Source organism: Sinohyriopsis cumingii, chromosome 10, assembly GCF_028554795.1.
Source record: "Sinohyriopsis cumingii isolate HCF-2022 chromosome 10, ASM2855479v2, whole genome shotgun sequence".
Classification (NCBI taxonomy): domain Eukaryota; kingdom Metazoa; phylum Mollusca; class Bivalvia; order Unionida; family Unionidae; genus Sinohyriopsis; species Sinohyriopsis cumingii.
The window spans coordinates 18,418,018-18,440,396 of NC_142970.1; the positions used below are offsets into that span (position 1 = coordinate 18,418,018).

Consider the following 22,379-nt stretch of genomic DNA (forward strand, 5'->3'; position numbering starts at 1 on the left):
GAATCAAAGGTAAAATCCTTTTCATCTTCCTAATTCTTGAGTTTTGAATCTATCCTCAATGTTCTTCAGATGTAACAATGTTGTCAATATTTCCGCTAAATCAAATATGCAATCGGCACAATTTCAATTAAGACCAAATGCATAAGAATTATTCTGGTGAACTGAAACGTCTGTATGATACCTAGTTAGCAGAAATAACAATAATAATGTTTGAAACTGATCTTCCTAGTGACCGTATTGGATATCAGATATCACTATTTTCATTCAGTGAGAACAAGACACAATAATAATACTTAGGTGAATGCCTCCATTTCATGTGAATTATGTTAGGTGGTGTAGCAAAGACATATGCACAATAATAAGCATTCAGGTGAAAGTCTCCATGTGATGTGGCTTCTGTTGAGGTGGTGTAGCCATAGCAGCCATAATGGACGCCATATTAACACCATGTTCCTAAGACAAACAGTCGTCTGGTGAAATAAAGTCGATATGGCTTTCCGTTCAGGAGAAGTTCCTTGAACAAACATGTGAACGAGACCGCCGTGGCAGAGATCTGAGAGGCATCATTTTGATTTAGGACACAAATAGACAATAGGATACATGTTAGTGCGATGAATTCAACGTAATCCACTAAATAAACTTACGAAGACTAGTGATAACAAAGGTATGCTTTCGGATGACGTACAATGGATACAGTAATCACATAAACTATTCTGTATTAAAGGCCAAATGTATTTTATTGTGAATATGTACCAGTAAACCATGGGCTTTGGCCATATAACGTCCAATGAGCACAGTAAAAACTATACATTATAATAAATCCAACAGATGAGATTATGTAGCATACAGTATTGTAATTACATAAAGTTTCAAATTGTTGATCAGGCGATGAGGCAATTTGTTAACTTGTAGCTTATAAAACGTTTTCAGAGAATTACAAAGTAAAGACATTTCAGTATTATCATCACACAAGCCCTAATATGTATCATGAAATCACGGATATAGGTATCTTCATTCCATTCAAACCACATGATATTATGGATAGGCAACCTAAAATGATAGCAACTTGTTTTTTCTTACGGGGTAGGGGTAGTTAAATGTAAATAAAACGTATGTCATCCGGACTTTGTAAATCGTATGTAATTTTGTGAAAGCTAAATTAGAAATTGCATAGTACAATGGCAGTTGTGTAATTACACCTAAATGTTATATATAATTGTTTTTTTCATTTATATTTTGTTTTAAAAATATTGTGTCCTTTTTGATAACATTTGATAGATTATTTATACCGAATTGTAAAAATAGTAAGAATGGCACATAAACCTTAAATCAAAAAGACTGGTGAACACAAGGTTTTCTTTTTGTCTATCGTTTTAGTTTGGAGGGCAGACGAGAGCTTTTATCAGCGCCTAGAGAATCTTAATGACCCCTTTATGACGAGACGACCGTTCTTTTAGAGGTTGTAATGGTATGAAGATTTTTGAGATGGTCATAAATCAAGCATTTTAGAGGTTGTACAGAAACAACCATTTCCTGCATGAAAGAAGTAGTTTCAAAACTTAGATCTGGATATCCATTCCGGACAGACAGCGTTTGCTACATACGTTACATTTTGTAATTTGTGATTTGGATTTTTAACGTAGCTTTAACAATTTTTCAGTCATATCGCTACGATGTCTGCAATGTGGCAGTTTATAGTGATGTCTAGCACTGGGGCATCATGCCGCAGACATGTAGCATGATGTCCCACCCAGTCACATCATCCTGACACCAGGCCGACCAGTCCTAACACTAACCTCTTAATGCTGAGCGCCAAGCGAGGCAGCTGTTGTACCATTTTTGTAAGTCTTTGGTATGACCCGGCCGGGGATCGAACCCACGACCTCCCGCATCCGAGGCGGACGCTCTAACCACTAGGCCACCGGAGCGGTCTACATTTTGTGAGGTCACATTATAATTCTTTACATTTTGGGAGGTTATTTTAGCATAATTCTCATTTAGATGTATCATATACCAACAATATCGGATATGTAACATTCATGATTAACAAAACAATTAGAATATGATTAATAATAACATTTGGAACTAGTAGCTGCAGTGTCAGCAGTGGCAGTGAAAATAACATTACAAGAACATTAAAAACGTGTGTAGAAAGTGCTCCAGAAGTAACAGTAGTGCTGGAAACTCAATTAGAATAATACTGATAATTTTCACAAGTATTAGCCCAAGTAGTAACAGTAGTAGTGGAAACTAAATTAGAATAATATTGATAACTTTAGCTAGTATAAGCTCAAGCGGTAAGAGTATAGTGGAAACATTACATTAAGAATTAAATGTATACATTGTGGAGGTAATGGTTCTAGCGGTAACAACAATAGTGGAAACATTACATTAATAAATTATGTGTATAGTAGCAGTAGTAATGGAAGCATTGTTATAATTATATTAATAACAGTTGAAGGTAGTATATCTAATGTATGTATCAGTAGTGAAAACATCGTCAGAATAATATTAATAACTTGTAGAGATAGCAGTGCCAATAGTATAAGTAGTAGTGGAAACATCATTAGACTAATATTAATAACGTGTAGAGATAGCAGTGCTAATGCTATCAGTAGTAGTGGAATCATCATTATACTAATATTAAAAACTTGTAGAGATAGCAGTGCTAGTGGTATCATTAGCAGAGGAAACATCACTAGACTAATATCAAGAACTTGTAGAGATCGCAGTGCTAGTGGTATCAGTAGTAGTGGCAACAACATTAGACTACTATTAGTAACATGTAGATATAGCAGTGCTAGTGGTATCAGTAGTAGTGGCAACATTAGATTAATATTAATAACTTGTGGAGATGTCAGTGCTAGTGGTATCATTAGCAGTGGCAACATCATTAGATTAATATTAATAACTTGTGGAGATGTCAGTGTTAGTGGTATCATTAGTAGTGGCAACATCATTAGATTAATATTAATAACTTGTAGAGATAGCAGTGATAGTGGTATCAGTAGCAGAGGCAACATCATTAGACTAATATTAGTAACGTGGAGAGATTACTGTTCTAGTGCTATCTGTATTAGTGGAAACATCACTCAACAAATATTAATAACGTATGTTAATAGCACTACTAGTGGATCAATAGTGATGGAAACATCATTAAGTTAACATTAATAACTTGTAGAAATAGTGGTATCAGTAGTAGTGAAAACATCATTAGACTACTATTAAAAACTTGTAGAGATAGCATTGCTGGTGCTATATGTAGTAGTGGAAACATCATTAGACTAATAATAACGTTCAGAGACAGCATGCGCTAGTGCTATGTGTGGTAGTGGAAACATCATTAGACTAATATTAGTAATTAGTAGGGATATTAGTGCTTTGCGCTATATGTAGTAGTGGAAACATCATTAGACTAATAATAACTTGTTGAGATAGCAGTGCTAGTGGTATCAGTAGTAGGGGAAACATTATTATAATAATAGTAATAACTTGCAGAGATAGCAGTGCTAGTGCTATCAGTAGTAATTGAACCAATTATAATGCTAGTAATAAGTGTTAGTGATTGAATTGGTAGCAGCAAGAGTGAAATCATTATTAGAATAATATTGACAAGATATGGAGGTATAACTCTACTGGCAGCAGTAATAGTGAAATCATTATTATAATAATATTGACAACTATGGATGTGGTAACTCTAGTAGTAGTTATATTAATATTAGTGGTAGTAGTGGTAGCAGTAGTAGTGAAAACATTAGTAGAAAAAACATTAATAACTTGTGGAGGTTGTAGATCTAATGTTAGCAGCAGTATTAGTAGTGCAGATTACTTCTGAAAAGATTAAACTAATTGTTAAATTACAGATGCTTTTTCTTCGAATCTTCGAATTAATTAAAAAGTATTACAATTGCATAGTAAAGCTATTGGTGTAATTCCTGAGAGGAGATTAGAAGTTAAACTCCAAGTACAAAATAGATGAAACGAATTAAGTATAAACCTAATGAAGGAATTATTATAGGAAAGGTAAAACACTTGTTTTTGGACATGCTATTGAATATAGTTTGCATAGTTTACTTTTGTAAAATGTTGCACCATCCTTATTGAAATAAACAGAGTATCAAATGTATGTTCGTTCACTTAACTGGTCGTTCTATTAATCTCAAACGAGACACTCTGGCAGATTGTCATGAATCATTTGCATATTGCCCTAGTAGAATATAACTTTAGGAAATAAGTAACGTCAAAAAAACTGAAGCTAACGTTCAAAAAATATTTCACTATTTAAGTGCAAAATTCGAACAGAATATAAACGTATATACAAAATGGTCCTCGAAAAGTTGTTATTCACTTAGCACGTTTATGAACTGAAAGCATTAGAATGAAATTCATGCAGATATTTTCCAGATTGGAAAAAAACCGAACACTGCCTTAATGTAAAAAGTAATTAAATAAAAATGTTTTCCTTGTGCAGTAGAGCTGTAGAATCTATCTCGATCCCATCTAAGAACCGCAACAATGATAGTAAAATTATAATGTTGACAATCATGAATGTATCTTGGATGAATACCAGTTATATACTTTAATATCTAATGTGTATGACCTTATACTGTAATTAGGACATGGTTGACTAGAACATGCTCGGTTGTGGTCTTAAGATAATGTAATTAAATGTTATTAAGCTACTACTTAATACCAAAGCTGGTAAATTATATGTCAACATAATTCGACTTTTGTTGATGATATTCGCTGAAGTCGCTAACTGGAAGATGTTGTCCAAATCAAAGATATTATACCTAATATTATTGCACCTGACAATGAATTTTATATTTAAGCTGATCTAGTGTTTCAAACCTTTTACAACTATTCTCGGTTGCACTTTAATATATTTATCCCACTCGATTGCTCTTTAATCTATTTATCTTACTCGATTGCTATTTAATCTATTTATCCCACTCGATTGCTCTTTAATCTATTTATCCCACTCGATTGCTCTTTAATATATTTATCCCATTCGATTGCTCTCCAATATATTTATCCCACTCGATTGCTCTTCAATATATTTATCCCACTCGATTACTATTTTATGTATTTATCCCACTCGATTGGTTTGTAATCTACTTATCCCTCTCCCTTTCGTTTCAATGCTTGCCAGATATTTTACTTTATTTTACTATACTTAGTTGTAATTCCAGTTTATAGAGAGGAATTATTATGGTTTCCAGAATTCATTAAAGTCTATTCATATATTATCAGAGCAACATACGTTTACATTAAAGATTGTTATCATTCACAAAATGTTCAGTCACAAACATTTTCATTTACATTATGGGATAATCTGTTGATATTGTGATCTGTAAAAGTACAAATGTTTTACAATACATACTTGCTGAGATGAGATCATTCACAAGAAATGACCCTAATTAGATGAAACCGATAAACATGAGTGTATGTTTCTAACCAATAGCATACCTAAATCAATATTCACTGATATTTTATGAATTAAAATCATACATTATTTTACCTTTATTTTAAGGACGCAACATTTATCAAATACATTATTCAGAAATGAAACCGTTTAGTAAATTCTTACCCATGAGGATGAAAAGTTTTTTAAAGAATGATTTACTTGTGAGAAAAATCTTACAATTCTCCTATGCATAGTCCAAAATACCGTATATTTAGACTCTAATACTTAATGGGAGTACAATGTGAAAATCATGGTTATGGTAGGTCCTCATTTGTACCAAGTATCAATTACATACGATCCGTTAGAAAAATATGGTACTTTATGTTTTCCAAGTATTCACTACATATGTCATCATCGTTACAGTGTGAGGAATGTAGAACTTTATCAACATATGCATATAGCAAAGTTATCCCTCCATCAATTTAAACCTTTCAATGGATCATAGAGACCCACTTATGATTTCTATAATGACCTATGGTCAAATTTTAGCGAAGGCGTGAATTATTTGTGTACAAAGATATTGACCAAAAGGCAAATATATCACTATATAATCCTATCATTTTGTTGCTGGGTACACCAGAATCACCCACCTTATCTTGGAACCAGAACTTCAATAAGTCATATGATGCAACTGTGTGTTCATTTTCATGGGAAGAGCAGGTCAGCTCTTCACTCTCTTGCAGTCGCAAAACGGGGATAATGGCTTCCAAACATTCTGCTGGGGATTGGGGGCACTGTATATACCTCTCGAACGTCAGGTTTTGGCACATGTATCCAATGAATGTTGCCAAATTATCATCAATGAATTTCTTAATTTGAATGCAAACATCGGATGATGGAAGCTTGCAGATTTTACTCATCCTTGTCACTCTTACGAAAATAACATAGTCCTTCAAGTGTAAAGTTAGTTTATGACAAGGGTCGACTTCAAAAACGCAGCATCCACAGAAGATCAGATTCTCTGATTTCTTCTTAGCAATTGGCCATTGAGACACACAAGCAGCAAGGAGCCTATGGAAAATTGGAGACGGCAAGAATTTTCCAGTGAAGACGTAGCAAAGGACTGACGAGCTCTCCATTTCAGGATGGCGTTCAGGGAAGATAATATGTAATGGTGTCTTTTCGCTAAGCATGCACGGTACAATGAAGCAATTCTCAACCTAAACGTATAAAGAAAAACGAGACAAGATTAGCATTATGTTAGGGTATTACAATCATAATGTTGCTATATCAGTGTTTTAATCTGAGAAAGATACTTTGAGATGCTGTGTAGTCTAATTAAATATATTTAGATGGAGAATAAGACGCAAACATTTACTTGATGTCACACACCATATTCGCATCAAACAAACAGCATTATGCAAGAGACAATACAAAAATTGTATACATCGTCAGTAGCGTGTATAATATCATTAATAGTTGAACGAGGTCTTCATGAAAAATTGCAATCGTTCAACTATAGTAAAATCCTATTCTGTTCAGCAGGTTCCATTAATTTTGAGATAATGTAGTTCAATGACTTCATTCTACAAACTGCCGACATTGTGGAAAGAGGAAACAGTGAATATAAAATATCCGTTTATGAACATGTAAGAAATATGCGCTTAAAACGTCCTTCTGGTTTGCATATTTTCATATCGAATAACTGACACACTGAAGAAAAACGTATAAATAGTTACACTCTTATTTTGATGTTGTTTCAACAGTTTTATGTATGATTCGTTATGGCATCCTCATACAAGGTTGCCATTTACAATCAGCAACTGAATATATCGTACGAGCAGTTTCTTCGTACTTCAGTAATGTAACTAGTAATAACCTAGACACGTCCAATGAATATAATATTGGTTTCTGATGGGTATATATCAATGCGTTTCCTTATTCGTTCCCATTATTATGTGTGGATGTACAGTATAAACTCCAAACATAGCAATATTAGATATGGCGTTTATGGTTATAAACTATCACCATAATTTCAGAGCAAACACTTTATTTTCAAACTTTCAGCCTTCATCTTTGAACTGGAAATGGACAAATCTGAAGTAGCGAAGAACACAGCATCTTAGTCACTAACAAAGTCTACCTCCTAACAGGTGGAACAGGACGTCATTGATTCGCTTGCGTTCCAAATGCGGGATCTGATCGACTATTGGATCGTCAGGGTCAGACACAGTTGAATGTTTTGAATTACTAATGCCATGACAAGTACAATATGGTGTCCTTATTATAATCACATTGTCTCTAAGGCAATATCCGGTTTCATCCACTAAGTTCCGTATATCGAAATTGAAATAGCTGAGGGTGAAATATGCATTGACGTTTCAACTGTCCAGCTAACTAATGCAAGTGATATGAACTCCGAGAACGTCAACGAATACAAAGCATCCTTCATAGTCTCTATATACCCAATTACATACAATACTCCCTGTACCTCCAGAAGCAAACATCGAGATTGTCTTGACGAAAATAGCAGAAGGTGAAACATGCATTGACGTTTGAACTGTCCAGCTAACTAATGCAAGTGATGTGAACTCCGAGAACGTCAACGAAAACTAGGCCTCCTTCATAATCTCTATATATCCAATTGCATACAACACTCCCTGTCCCTCCAGAAGCAAAGATCGAGATTGTCTTGACGAAAATGATTCTGACATACAAAGTGTACTGAACGAGAAACATCAGATCTAAACCATGCTTAGATGCCAAATTAAATAATGAACGAAAGCCATCTTCAATTAACACTCAAAGTACTACAAAACTGGAAGAACATTTCAACTGCATCGACAATGCAACAATCATATATCAGTCAAGAACATTTGTACCATGCTGAAGTCAATATATAGTTATGCTGGCCTCCGATGAAGATTTACTTTGAAATACAATTGTTATCAATTGTTATGGTGTAGATAAGCAAATCATCCAAAGCAGATTATATGCTATCATTTGTCTACAGAGCCGTAGGCTTGCACGAGGCACACAAAAGGACTGCACCCTGCCAGTCAGTATGGACTGAAACAACTATACCGCAGGAATATGGTAATCGATCAGTAGTCCAAGTATATATGTGTATAGCAAAATGACAACCATGCGACAACCAACGATTTCGGTGCTGTTAAAAAGGCAGCAATTTAATTGCTGTGCATCACATGGTACAACGGCTCAGTCCTGAGGACATGTATGGCTACATGCAAGTACGAGGGACCACAATCAAGATGTTTGCGCCTCGTCAGCTGCATAAGAAATTCCAAAAGCACATCTCCATCCTGTACATGACATTCATTGACCTTGCAAAAGGTATTGACTCAGTCGGTCATAAGGGTGACTGGAATATCATGACAATATTTGGTTATCCCAATAAATGTATCATACTGATTCAACAAATCTATGATGGCATGCTCACGTGGGTCATAAACGACGTCGAGTCATCCGAACATTTCCCCGACACCAAAAGAGTTGCGTCCTGACTTAATCCCTCTTTACTATGATGATCTACGTCATACTTACTTATGCCTTCCATGATTATCACTCTGGAAACTAAATAAGATACCATATTGATAACAATCCTGTCAATATAATGCGACTAATTGTGGAGACACGCTTCCATGAAGTGAATGTTTATGATCATGCTCCGCTGACGACTGTTTCCTGGATGCCAGATATGTGTCTCACACACAATAGAGTACGTACCAGTTCTCTTCCGTTTATATTATTATGAGACAGGAGTAATGAACCAGCTAACACTAGAACAATCTAATGTAGAGCCTACCATCACAGTGAATGGCAGAATCCTCCAGAAAGCGGACAAATTCATATACAACGGCAGTACACTGTCACGTGCGTTCCCTACAGATAATGACACCAACTGTAGATTTGCCAAAGCAAACGCAGCCTTTAGCTGCCGACCCCCATATTCGACTCGTTAAACCATACTGGAGCTAGTGCCTATGACCTTTGGAGACTTGAAGAAGCACATAAGGATAAGTAGTGTAAATCCCAGAATTGGAGCATAACCTATACTGCTAAAGTATCCGCAACCGATATATATGAACTATATTTATGTTTTTATCATTGGAAGCCATATGCGTCATAAATAGAAAACATTATAAAACAAAGTCCTTCAGTTTGGATGTTTTCTATTTAATTTGCGTTAAAGATAAGGGTAGTGTAACGGTCATGGTTACATTTTGCATGCAATTATGAGGAGGATTTTATTGATATAGTCTATGCAGGGTAGTCCTCATGGATGGAATACTAACATCACTTCTAAATAATTCAAGATATTATTTGACAGAAACGGCAGTGTTATATTGTCAAATTCATTTGATAGTTCGTCCCAGGAATCGTTTTAATCATGCGTAGTGATAATGCACAAATTAGGACGTATTGGCCTAGTGAAAGGTCTAAGTTACAATTTCCTTTATTTTACTTGCATTCACACATTTAAATCTTCCGACCATAATCTTTCTTGCCAATTTCTTACTCTACTTCAAATATTGGTATTGCTTTTATATTTATCAAGAAATTAGTAAATATTCAGACCGAAGAAAAAATGTAAAATGTCCTCTTTGTACATGACATAGATCAATGCCCTATAATCCATTTAAAAAAGGACCCTTACGACTGAGACTTTGCAAATTCAGATAATTTCATAATGTTACCTTGACCTCATCTCCAACCGTAATGACTTCCCTTGACCTGGTAATTATATTCAACTTTTCCATCAACAGTAAGAGCAGGTCCTTGTTGTCGTGAAAATCAGAATTATTTTCTTTTGTCCAGATGGCATCTAGAAGTAGAACATGTCATTGCTTAAGTTATATTTTCTGAACAAGACATATCTTAGAAAATAACATGTAAACATTTTCTGCCTAAAGAATACATTGCTGGTTAGTTTTAAATAGTAACATCCCTCTTCACCACATTATTCTCCATATATGCATCAGTTGCATACTTTATATCGCTCATAAATCAATCTATCTCAGTCCCGCTGACTTCAATACTATCAGTGTATAGAATCTATTCCACTCTTGATGTCTGCTACATTACGACTCACTGTGAGTTCTGTAACATGTTAAATTACTACACTGTCTGACAAGGTCACGCTCACTGCAATATTATTATTCTCTGCAAGAGAAATGCACATATTTTGTAAATGTTATGAAGGTGTCTCGATCGATAAAAGAGACCTTAGAAAGAAGACGTCTATTGATAACGGAAGCAATTAGCGTGTTTAACATTATAAATGATGCAATGAATGGTAGATATACACTTGTCCCACGTATAATAGTTTTTGTTCCTGTAGTTTAGCATGTATAGGACATGTATGTCACTGAACAGCATCGATTATTAATAAGAACAACATTGACAATTAATTTGTAACCTGTAAACACATGGTTCTTTCTTGCACACAACGCGAATTATTTTAATTTTTAAAGATGGAGAAAAATGCAAATTGTCATGTAAAAACATTGGTTCCTATTTTTATCATTACAACAATTAGGCTAAATATAGCGATCTATGTAACTTATTACACTTGTATCCAACGAAATTTGCCTATTATGCAGACGCTCAAATTAGCGACTTGTCCAGCGATGCAAAAAAAAAAATAAATAAATGAATGCATAATTAATGCGAAAGAGGTAATACAAAACGAATGCGTTTTCATGAAACAGCTAACACAACCGCAAAACGCATACCAATAAATGATGCATCGGACAGCGCTGATTTTCGTAAATTGATTTTAAAATCGATTAGGCTTAAGAAGATCCTTTGTTCATAACACTCTTGAATCATACTTTGTTTCACCCCTTGCAAATCGTAGTATTGTTCTCTTCGGTACAGTAATATTAATGTGACTAAAGTATCACTGGTAATTGTATCTGTATGTAAAGATTGATGTGACTATATTATCGCTGGTAATTGTATCTGTATGTAAAGATTGATGTGACTATATTATCGCTGGTAATTGTATCTGTATGTAAAGATTGATGTGACTACATTATCGCTGGTAATTGTATCTGTATGTAAAGATTGATGTGACTATATTATCGCTGGTAATTTTATCTGTATGTAAAGATTGATGTGACTACATTATCGCTGGTAATTGTATCTGTATGTAAAGACTGATGTGACTATATTATCGCTGGTAATTGTATCTGTATGTAAAGATTGATGTGACTATATTATCGCTGGTAGTTGCATCTATGTATAAATAAGAATGCTACAATATTATTACTAGTAGTTGTATATGTGCATAAACAATAATATTACAGCAGTATTACTGGTATTTGTACTGCATATAAATAGTGATGTAACATTATCACTAGCAGTTGCATCTGCATATAATTATTTATGTGACAACATTTTAACTGGTAGTTGTGTCTGCATATAAAACATCCATGTGACATCATTGATAGGGTGTATCTGTAATGAAATGTTGATGTGGCAATATTATCACTGTTAGCCGTATCTCTATTGACAGTATTTGTATCTGTAAATAAATGTTGATGTGACATTATTATCACTGTTAGCTGTATCTCTATTGACAGTATTTGTATCTGTAAATAAATGTTGATGTGACATTATTATCACTGTTAGCCGTATCTCTATTGACAGTATTTGTATCTGTATATAAATGTTGATGTGACATTATTATCACTGTTAGCCGTATCTCTATTGACAGTATTTGTATCTGTAAATAAATGTTGATGTGGCAATATTATCACTGTTAGCCGTATCTCTATTGACAGTATTTGTATCTGTATATAAATGTTGATGTGACAATATTATCACTGTTAGCCGTATCTCTATTGACAGTATTTGTATCTGGATATAAATGTTGATGTGACATTATTATCACTGTTAGCCGTATCTCTATTGACAGTATTTGTATCTGTATATAAATGTTGATGTGACAATATTATCAGCCGTAGTTGTACCTGTATAGACATAAGGATGTGACACTATATGTTACTTGTCTCTGTAAAGATCTATTGGCCACATTATTTCTGGTAGTTGTATCTGAATATAAAATATAGATGTGACTAGTCTATCACTGATAATTGAATATACATATTGATGTGACATTGTTCTAGTAGTTGTATCTGCATACAATTATGTATGTGACGACATTATAACTGGTAGATGTATATGCAACGATACAATATCGATATAACGACGTTATTGCTGGTAGGGGTGTCTGTGTAAAAATATTGACGTTACAATATTAGAACTTGCATTTGTATATGCATATAAATGTTAGTGTGAAAATATGATGATTGGTAGTTGCAACGGTATAGAAATATCGATGTGACGACCTTTTCAATGGTTTGGGTGTCTGTATGGAGATATCGATATGGCGACATTATAACTTAAAGTTATATCTGCATATAAAAACTATCGATATGATGATATTATCACTGCTAGTTCATTCTCCATAGAAATACCTCGATATTATCGCTGGTAATTCTATCTGTACTATTAAAGTTAAAACATTCAACATACTGATAAAAAATGAGCAGTCAAATACTATATGCACCGACATATAATCCATGTCATTACAAATAGTCCATGTGCTGACATATACTGTATGTGCTGATACACACTCAACATACTGACACAACTATGCTGTCATATACTGTATGCGCTGATACACACCCAACATACTGGCACAAATATTCTGAAAAATACTCTATGTACTGATTTTTACTCAAGACACTGACATAAACCTCGTCAAAAGTACCCTATCTGCGCTCATAAATGCTATATGTGCTGACAAATGCACAACACACTGACAAAAATGTGCTGTCAATTAATCTATGTGCTCACAAAGACTCAACATGCTGACAGAAATATGCTCTCAAATACTCGGTTATGTTTACATGTTTTTAGTTCCTGTTCTCATTGGTCTGAAACAAGTTCGATCCTGTTTTTACCATTTGAAGCAATTGACAGTCAAAACGTGCACTTGTAATAAGGAAAGAAACCAAAACTATAGTTCTCTCCTTTTACAACTAAACCTCGTTTGTGGAGAATCCGACTTTCTTTGTTCCATTATTTTCCAAGTTGTTTCAACAGAGCGAAAATAAAGCGAACAATGTATAAAAACATTAAATGCAAATCTGAATGCATTTCGGAGCTCGAAAATGGAAACATTAAATTATGACACGATACATAAACGGAAACTTAAATTGAATGCAAAATTAACGGAAATATAGCGTATAAGCCTACAAACGAAATGGTTTGTAATTACTATATAAAATGTTTGTATTGAACCCCATTTTAACTTCTGGCTGATCAGATTACCAATCAAGTCTTGCTTGAGCTTTCCGGTTTTCCTGAAGTCACGCCACATTTGAACGACCTTGGGCTTTTTTATTTTCTTCAGGATGAAATCCTCAGCTGTGATAAGGGTTCTCAAGGCATATATCACCCATTGCGAGTCAAGGATGATCTGTTTCTTCAGTTCTTCTGTCCTGAAATTGACACCAATAATTGAACATCATTGAACACCTTTTAAATAAATACGTTAGGTTTTACTGAATATATAATGAAACAATTGAGTATTTGACACTCAAACTAATAGTCCTTGGTATACTTCAATATTTATGCCAACGTAACCAAAGTTTAGAACTAATGTAACTTATAGTTGATAAGACCTTTACATTGATGTCAATGTACACTAGAAGTGCATCTAGTTGGTAAATGTAAATGCAATGTCTTAGAAGACCCACCATTCATCCAACTTTCAACGGATATGTCAACACATAATTTTAGTAACAATTAAGACCTGTACCATGTATTATTTTTTTAAATTACCTGACTTTGAATATCCTTCCTAAATCTATAAATCTTTCCTATTATTGCTACTGCATTCACTTATAAATTAGCATACCCCCTCCCAAACTTTAATTCCAGAAATGCCCTCTTATGACCGCCATAACTCAGTTTATTATAATATAACCCCACTGAGAAGAGAAGTAGTTATAATAATGATCTCACATGGACAATAATACGTTAGCATGACACTTGATTATGTAACTATTCACAGCATACATTCGTCTGGTGCTATAGCTTTGGGAAACTAAACAGCAAGACCGAGTACCCAACACATAACACATGATCAAGTATGCTGATTAATTACTGCACCCAACACATGACACATGGCCACGTATGCGGATTAATTACTGTACTCAACACATAACATATGACCAAGTATGCTGATTAATTACTGTACCCAACACATGACACATGGCCAAGTATGAGGATTAATTAATGTACCCAACACATAACACATGGCCAAGTATGCGGACTAATTCCTGTACCCAACACATAACACATGACCGAGTATGCGGATTAATTACTGTACTCAACATATAACACATGACCAAGTATGCGGATCAAATACTGTACCCATCATATAACACATGACCAAGTATGCGGATTAATTACTGTACCCAACAGATAACGCATGGCCAAGTATGAGGATTAGTTACTGTACTCAACACATAACACATTAGTCTAAACGAATGATTCATTATTTTTCCTAATCGTTGAAGTACTTCAGCTTGTCACTTATTCTAATAAAAACAGCTCTGACATCCACTAAAAAGAAATTTTGTAAGAATATTTTAAACTTTAGAACATATGATGTTAATTATTTACTCAAATAGTCGCCATCTTGAAAATATTGTATTCTTATAGTTAGTTGTACGGTTCTATCAGTTCAATATATGGATGCATGTTTTTCTTCTAGATATCAGCTTAGTTGTAACTGTTACATTGCTAGCTAATTTGCATAAATATAGACACGGGTATACATTAAAAATACACATCTGCTGAAATATGTATAATTACATGCAACACGCCTTTCTATTTCAATGAGGTATTATAACCAATATAGAATATGCCTCTTTTGTGTTTAATGCATTTGTATGTAGATAGTTGCAGGGCATGGCTAAATCTAAACAGTACTGACCATGACACCTGTTGTTTTTATTTGTGTTTCTGAGAATGTCTGTCTAACCCACCAAATGCAGCTTATTTCCATCTCTTATTGCTAAGTTGTCAAGCTGTCTAACCTACCATCGGTAGCCTGTTTTAATCACTTATCATTTAGTTGTCAAATTGTCTAATTCGCCATCGGTAGATCTTTTAATCCTCTATTATTTAGTTGTCAAGCTGTCTACCCCACAATCGGTAGCATGTTTAAATTATTTATCATTTAGTTGTCAAGTTGTCTGATTCGTCATCGGTAGCTCTTTTAATCCTTTATTATTTAGTTGTCAATCTGTCTAACCCACTATCGGTAGCCTGTTTAAATCACTTATTATTTAGTTGTCAAGTTGTCTAGTTCGCCATCGGTAGCTCTTTTAATCCTTCATCATTTAGTTGTCATCCTGTCTAACCCATCCTCGGTAAGTTATTTTAACCCCTTATCTGTTAGGTGTCAGATGTCGATCCCGACACCTTTAGCTATTATCCATACCTTAACATTAAGGTGTAAGCTGTATAACCCACCATCAGCAGCTTGTCTCCATCTCATAGCACTAAATTGTTATCTGCCTAACCCATCGTCTGTACCTTATCTCCATCTCATAGCATTAAATTGTCGGCTACCTAACCAGTCGTCTGCTGCTTGTCGCCATCTCATAGCATTACATTGTCAGCTCTATATCCCACCATCAGTAGCCTATGTCCAACCATTAACATTAAATTGTCAGTTGACCATCCTACCATCCGTAGCTGATCTATATCCCTTAACATTAAGTTGTTATCTGTGTAAACCACCTTTTGTAGCATATCTAGTTTCCATTAATTTAAATTGTCCATCTGTTTAACCCGCTGTTTGTAGCTTATCTCCATTGCTTAAAATTAAGTTGTCCATCTATTTACCCAACCGGTTGTAGCTTATCTACACCCCTTATAATTGAGTTGCCTAGCTGTTAACCCTACCCGTTGTAGCTTATCTCCATTCCTTATAAATAAGTTGTCCAGCTGTTTACCCACCGGTTGTATCTTATCTCCATCCCTTATAATTAAATTGTAAGCTGTTTACCCCACCGGTTGGAGCTTATCTCCATCCCTTATAATTAAGTTGTCCAGCTGTTTAACCCGCTGTTGTAGCTTATCTTCATCCCTTATAATTAACTTGTCCAGCTGTTTACCCACCGGTTGTAGCTTATCTTTATCCCTTAAAATGTAGTTGTTTATCTGTTTAACCCGCTGTTTGTAGCTTATCTCCATCACTTATAATTAAGTTGTCCAACTGTTAACCCCACCAGTTATAGCATATCTCCATTCCTTGTAATTAAGTTATAAAGCTGTTTAAACCACCGGTTATCGCTTATCTCCATCCCTTATAATTAACTTATCCAGCTATTGACCCCACCGGGTGTATCTTATCTCCATTCCTTATAATTAAGTTGTAAGCTGTTTACCACACCGGTTGTAGCTTATCTTCATCCCTTAAAATTAAGTTTTCCATCTGTTTAACCCGCTGTTGTAGCTTATCTTCATCCCTTAAAATTAAGTTGTCCATCTGTTTAAACCATTGGTTGCAGCTTATCTCCATTCCTTATAACTAAGTTGTACAGCTGTTTAACCGATCGTTTGTAGCTTATCTCCATCGCTTATAATTTAGTTGTCCAGCTGTCTACCCCACAGGTTGTAGCTTATCTCCATCCCTTATAAACAAGTTGTAAGCTGTTTACCCAACCGGTTGGAGCTTATCTCCATCCATTATAATTAAGTTGTCCATCTTTTTACCCCACCAGTTATAGCTTATATCCATCCCTTAAAATTAAGTTGTACAGCTGTTTAACCGATCGTTTGTAGCTTATCTCCATCCCTTATAATTAAGTTGTAAGCTGTTTACCCCACCAGTTATAGCTATCTCCATTCCTTATAATTAAGTTGTAAGCTATTTACCCAACCGGTTGTAGCTTATCTCCATCCATTATAATTAATTTGTCCTGCTGTGTAACCCGCTGTTTGTAGCTTATCTCAACCCCTTATAATTATGTTGTCAATCTTTTGAACCCGCTGTTTGTAACTTATCTCCATCACTTATAATTAAGTTGTAAGCTGCTTACCCCACCAGTTGTAGCTTATCTCAATCCCTTATAATTAAGTTGTCCAGCTGTTTACCCCATCGGTTGCAGCTTATCTATATTCCTTATAACTAAGTTGCACAGCTGTTTAACCCACCGTTTGTAGCTTAACTCCATCCCTTATAATTATCTTGTCCAGCTGTTTACCCCACCGGTAGTATCTTACCTCCATCCCTTATAATTAACTTGTAAGCTGTTTTCCCCCACCGGTTGTCGCTTATCTCCATCCCTTATAATTAAGTTGTACAGCTGTTTAACCGACCGTTTGTAGCTTATCTCCATCCCTTATAATTAAGTTGTCCATCTGTTTACCCCGCTGTTGTAGCTTATCTCCATCCCGTATAATTAAGATGTAAGCTGTTTACCCCACAGTTGTAGCTCAGCTCCATCCCTTGTAATTAAGCTGTCCATCTATTTAAATCGCTGTTTGCAGCTTATCTCCATCCCTTATAATTAGGTTGTCCAGCTGTTTACCCCTCCAGTTGTATCTGATCCCCATCCCTTATAATTAACTTGTCCAGCTGTTTACCCCACCAGTTGTAGCTTATCCCCATCCCTTATGATTAAGTTGTTCAGCGTTTTACCCCACCAGTTGTAGCCTATCTCCATCCATTATAATTAAGTTGTCCATCTTTTTGCCCCACCAGTTGGAGCCTATCTCCATCCCTTATAATTAAGTTGTACAGCTGTTTACCCCACCGGTTGTAGCTTATCTCTATCCCATATAATTAAGTTGTCCAGCTGTTTATCCCACCGGATGTAGCTTATTTCAATCCCTAATCATTAAAGAACGAAGCGTACTGTGTGATAGTCATGTTTTCATTATCTGAATCATTGTAAACTATACGTTATTTGTGCATATTGATAGGCTTCTTTCTTACCTATATGTGTAAGCCATGAAATCTGTTAGATGCTAAATCTTTCAATAAAGTTATTGTGCAGAAATCCCTCATGATGTTTATTACACTATGATCCTGACGTTTGATCTTGATATCTGCAAATCAATAGACTTCTTTCTGAAGTAGTTCATGATGTATTTGAAGCTCTGAGTGACTTTAACATTTGCCCTCTTCACCATAAGTGGAAGTCAACCATCAAAGTTATCGGATGTATAATGTATAAAGGATAAGCTATCTCACAGAACTCAATATCTCCTGCCAGTCACGGTAACTTTGACTTTTATATTTGGGCCTCAAAATCAATTACTTCGATTCTTCTTTCAAACCCCAACTATCGATACAGTTTGATAACTTATCATGGCCATCATCTTAATTCATTACTTGGAAAAAAGAGAATGATTGATGAGAAAACATACAAATGAATGAAACAGAATGAAACACTTTATCCTCTATAATGCATAGAAAATCAAAATGTCCATAATAGGATTAATATATTTTATAAGCTCATCTATTTGGAAACGTATGCCATGCCTAGCCATTTCGACTACCTGCCCTAATTTGAGCCTTTGACAAATTGCATAAGGTTAAATATTGATGTCTATAAAAGCCATAAAAGGTGACCACTACAGGAATGTACATCATTCCCAACTTCTAACAATATATCTTTCTATTGTCTGTTGTTTTTCCCCACAATGATTAATGAAGGACATTTTCTTAACTTCAAAGAATAATAAATGTACACGAATCACTCAATAATTCGCGATGAAAATGATCCTTAAAGTCGACAGCAGGCAAGAAACAAATCTGAGAAGGTGACATAAAGTAAAGTTTTTGTAATCACTAAATATTTGTGGAGTTGAGACTTGTCCTCTCAACATTTGTTGATACATAGGAATTATAAACTCTTTTTCATACACGAATATTTATTTAATGAATATTAAGACCCAGTGACACAAATAAAGCTAATATACATATGTATAATTTATATGAATATTAAATGCATTGTTCTAACTGAAGAACACATATTTATTACATTGATCTAGGCGTTGAAATATAACCCTAAAATGAACTAACGATTCCTATCTATAAATGTCAGAGTCAAGCCCATTCATATGTTTGCACTGCTTCATTCCTCTGCCAGTGGTTTTCAATGTTACCTTACGCGTCTTGATTCGTAGAACATTTGAATGATCACAGTCTAACTCCATGAAGTTTCTACCAATAGAGCCTTTATATGACAACTGTAATGCCCTGGAGTACTACATATGGATAACATAATAGAAAAAGGAAAGACAATTTTTTATGGCGAGCAAATCAAAATGATTTCTACAGCTCCTCATTACAAGCAATACTGCTGCACAAAATTACAAAAGGTGTTTGACTTCATTAACGTTCTACCAATCGTCACGTGGGGCTACATATGAGGTTGTCGTTGTTGCAGTTGTTTGGTTTTAAAGTCATTTTACACATGATGCATAGTTACCAGTGTACTTGATGGAGTAAAAAACAGGAACAACATTGGTAAGAACCACCGACCCACGGGATATTGCTGACAATTTGTTCACATACCATCATTGGCCGAACCAGAGCCTCGAACTAAATGGGACGAAGGTGAAATAATAGTCATCGGTAAAAGCGATTGCTTTAAATCCCTCAGCCACCCGGCGACTGCAAATATGATCTATCTGACTATTTTATTTCTAGTTTGATAGCAATAACATTTGCAAAACCCGGAAGATTGCATATCAATATGCACCCACAATAACTTTAGCAATGACTTGAGAGTAATGTTTTCTAAGCTAGACAACACTTTTAATACATTATTCCAGTTCAATACTAATCCAAGTTGCAATCCAAGAGCCCCTCATTACCATAATCTTCTTTACAATTTGGCAAACCTCTGCGTTGAATTTACGTATTTCGTGCCTGTATTGGACTATTTACGCCTCCAGCCACCACCATAGTTATGAAGCTGTCTGAATTTGAAGCATCAGACACATACATCTCTCCTTCAAGAAATGATTTATCTTACCCAAAATAAAGGATATTTCCAATATCATGCTGAAACCTTAGAAACAGATTCAATTCCTCTCTCGACTCTATTTTCACGGCTCCTTCATGGTTTATCTTCTCTAGGAGACTGTATGCAATCACCTGTATATGAGAAGACAAACATTCCTTAAATTACTATTCGCATATGTCTTGAAAGTTATGGGACACAAACAGTACTTGGCTACCACTTATTAATGTACGATTACATCAGAAAGATACGAGAGAACGTGTTTACTAATGTCTGCTGTATCAAGCATATTCGGTGACATTTTGCCAACCGAATAATGTCACAAGATGGTATACAAGTTGAAACATGGTTTTGAGCTACATAGTACATTAGAAAGTTTGATGCGTTTCCTATTGTAAGCCAGGTTCCCAACTTACACAACATTCTGGCAAACGTTTCGTTTAGAAATATTTTGTGATACAGTGAATATTAACTATCCACTTATCTCAAATATGAAGAAGACAGGACCCCTGATAACAAACTTAAAATATAACGTACTGACAGACGACGGACAACAAGGCGTTCGATAAACAGCCGCGGTCTATGACAACTAGACCTAAAAGTGGAAACAATGTTTGTCATTTTAAAACAGATCTAGAAACTCTTTCACCAGATTTTTATTTTAAGAATAGGTAAACAAAAGTAAATTATAACAAGTTAGTTGCAGTTCTAGTAAATTTAGACGAACATTTTGTATGGACTATTGCTGGATTCTAGTAAATTTAAGACGAGCATTTTGTACTGATTATGGCAGGATTCTAATAAATTTAAGACGAACATTTCGTATGGATTATGGCTGGATGGATGCAAGGTACTTATTTATTTGAGATACATATCCCAACGGTCAGGTCGAGAGTATGAAGAATGTATCCATGTATTATTAGCATTATTATTACCAATAATATTAGAACAATGGTTAGCCTATCGCAAAGCTACAGAATCTATTTAAAATATGTAATGGCTATTATTATCTAATCTATATGACATATACCAGTACTAATGATAACACATGTGGTCCGTACATACATGCATACATACATACATACATACATACATACTCACTTACATACATAGATACATCCTTACTACCATAATACATGCATATGTGGGAGAAATTGTGAGTTGCAAGAAATGTGAAAGGAAAGAATGGTCTGTTGTCAATATGTTAGTTGCAATAATGACAACGTGCAACTATCTGCACACCTAACTACGTCCGTATGCCTTATCAGTGGCTATAATCACAGATTGCAATTGTCCTGTCATCCTTGATCGCGTCAGTATTATAATAGTGTATCAGTGGCTGGAAGACATAATGTAAGAGTACCTATGCCTCAATCATGTCATAATATAATGGTGATTATAATGACATTGTTTCATTGCTGATATCCATTTTCCTCTTTTCTTGTTTTTTCTTCTGTTTGTACTATGCACGTTAGTTGAAATTATTACTTTCTTTCATTTGTATTACAAGTTGAATGATTAAATAAAAGTTGATATCATGTATGCGGTCATCATATATACCTTGACTCCTGCATGCTTAAGTCTCATCAGACGCTCCTCCAACAGAAGCCACCTCGCTGGAATTTTTTCTCCCCAATATGGCTGGTTAGATGCAAGCTGTACAATTTTCTTTTTTAAATCATCCAACTTTGGGTCAATCACGGTATTGTCCAGAGCAAAGTCCTCATCAGCAAGGTGAACTATGGTTGGCTTTATACCAAGATATTCACATCTAATGTTCCGGAAGTATTTTTCACACACCTCTTTTCTTGAGTCCTGAGATAATGAACATATTACGCATGGATAGCATTATCATAATGCAAGTAAATATTGTATTTATGGTA

General features: G+C 34.9%; 1 non-coding gene across 1 annotated transcript; it reads right to left on the reverse strand.

Moving 5' to 3' along the window:
- Positions 1-1,855: 1,855 nt before the first annotated feature.
- On the reverse strand, positions 1,856-1,932 carry Trnap-cgg (transfer RNA proline (anticodon CGG)). Its single transcript has one exon. It is a non-coding gene; the product is annotated as a tRNA-Pro (tRNA).
- Positions 1,933-22,379: the final 20,447 nt, after the last annotated feature.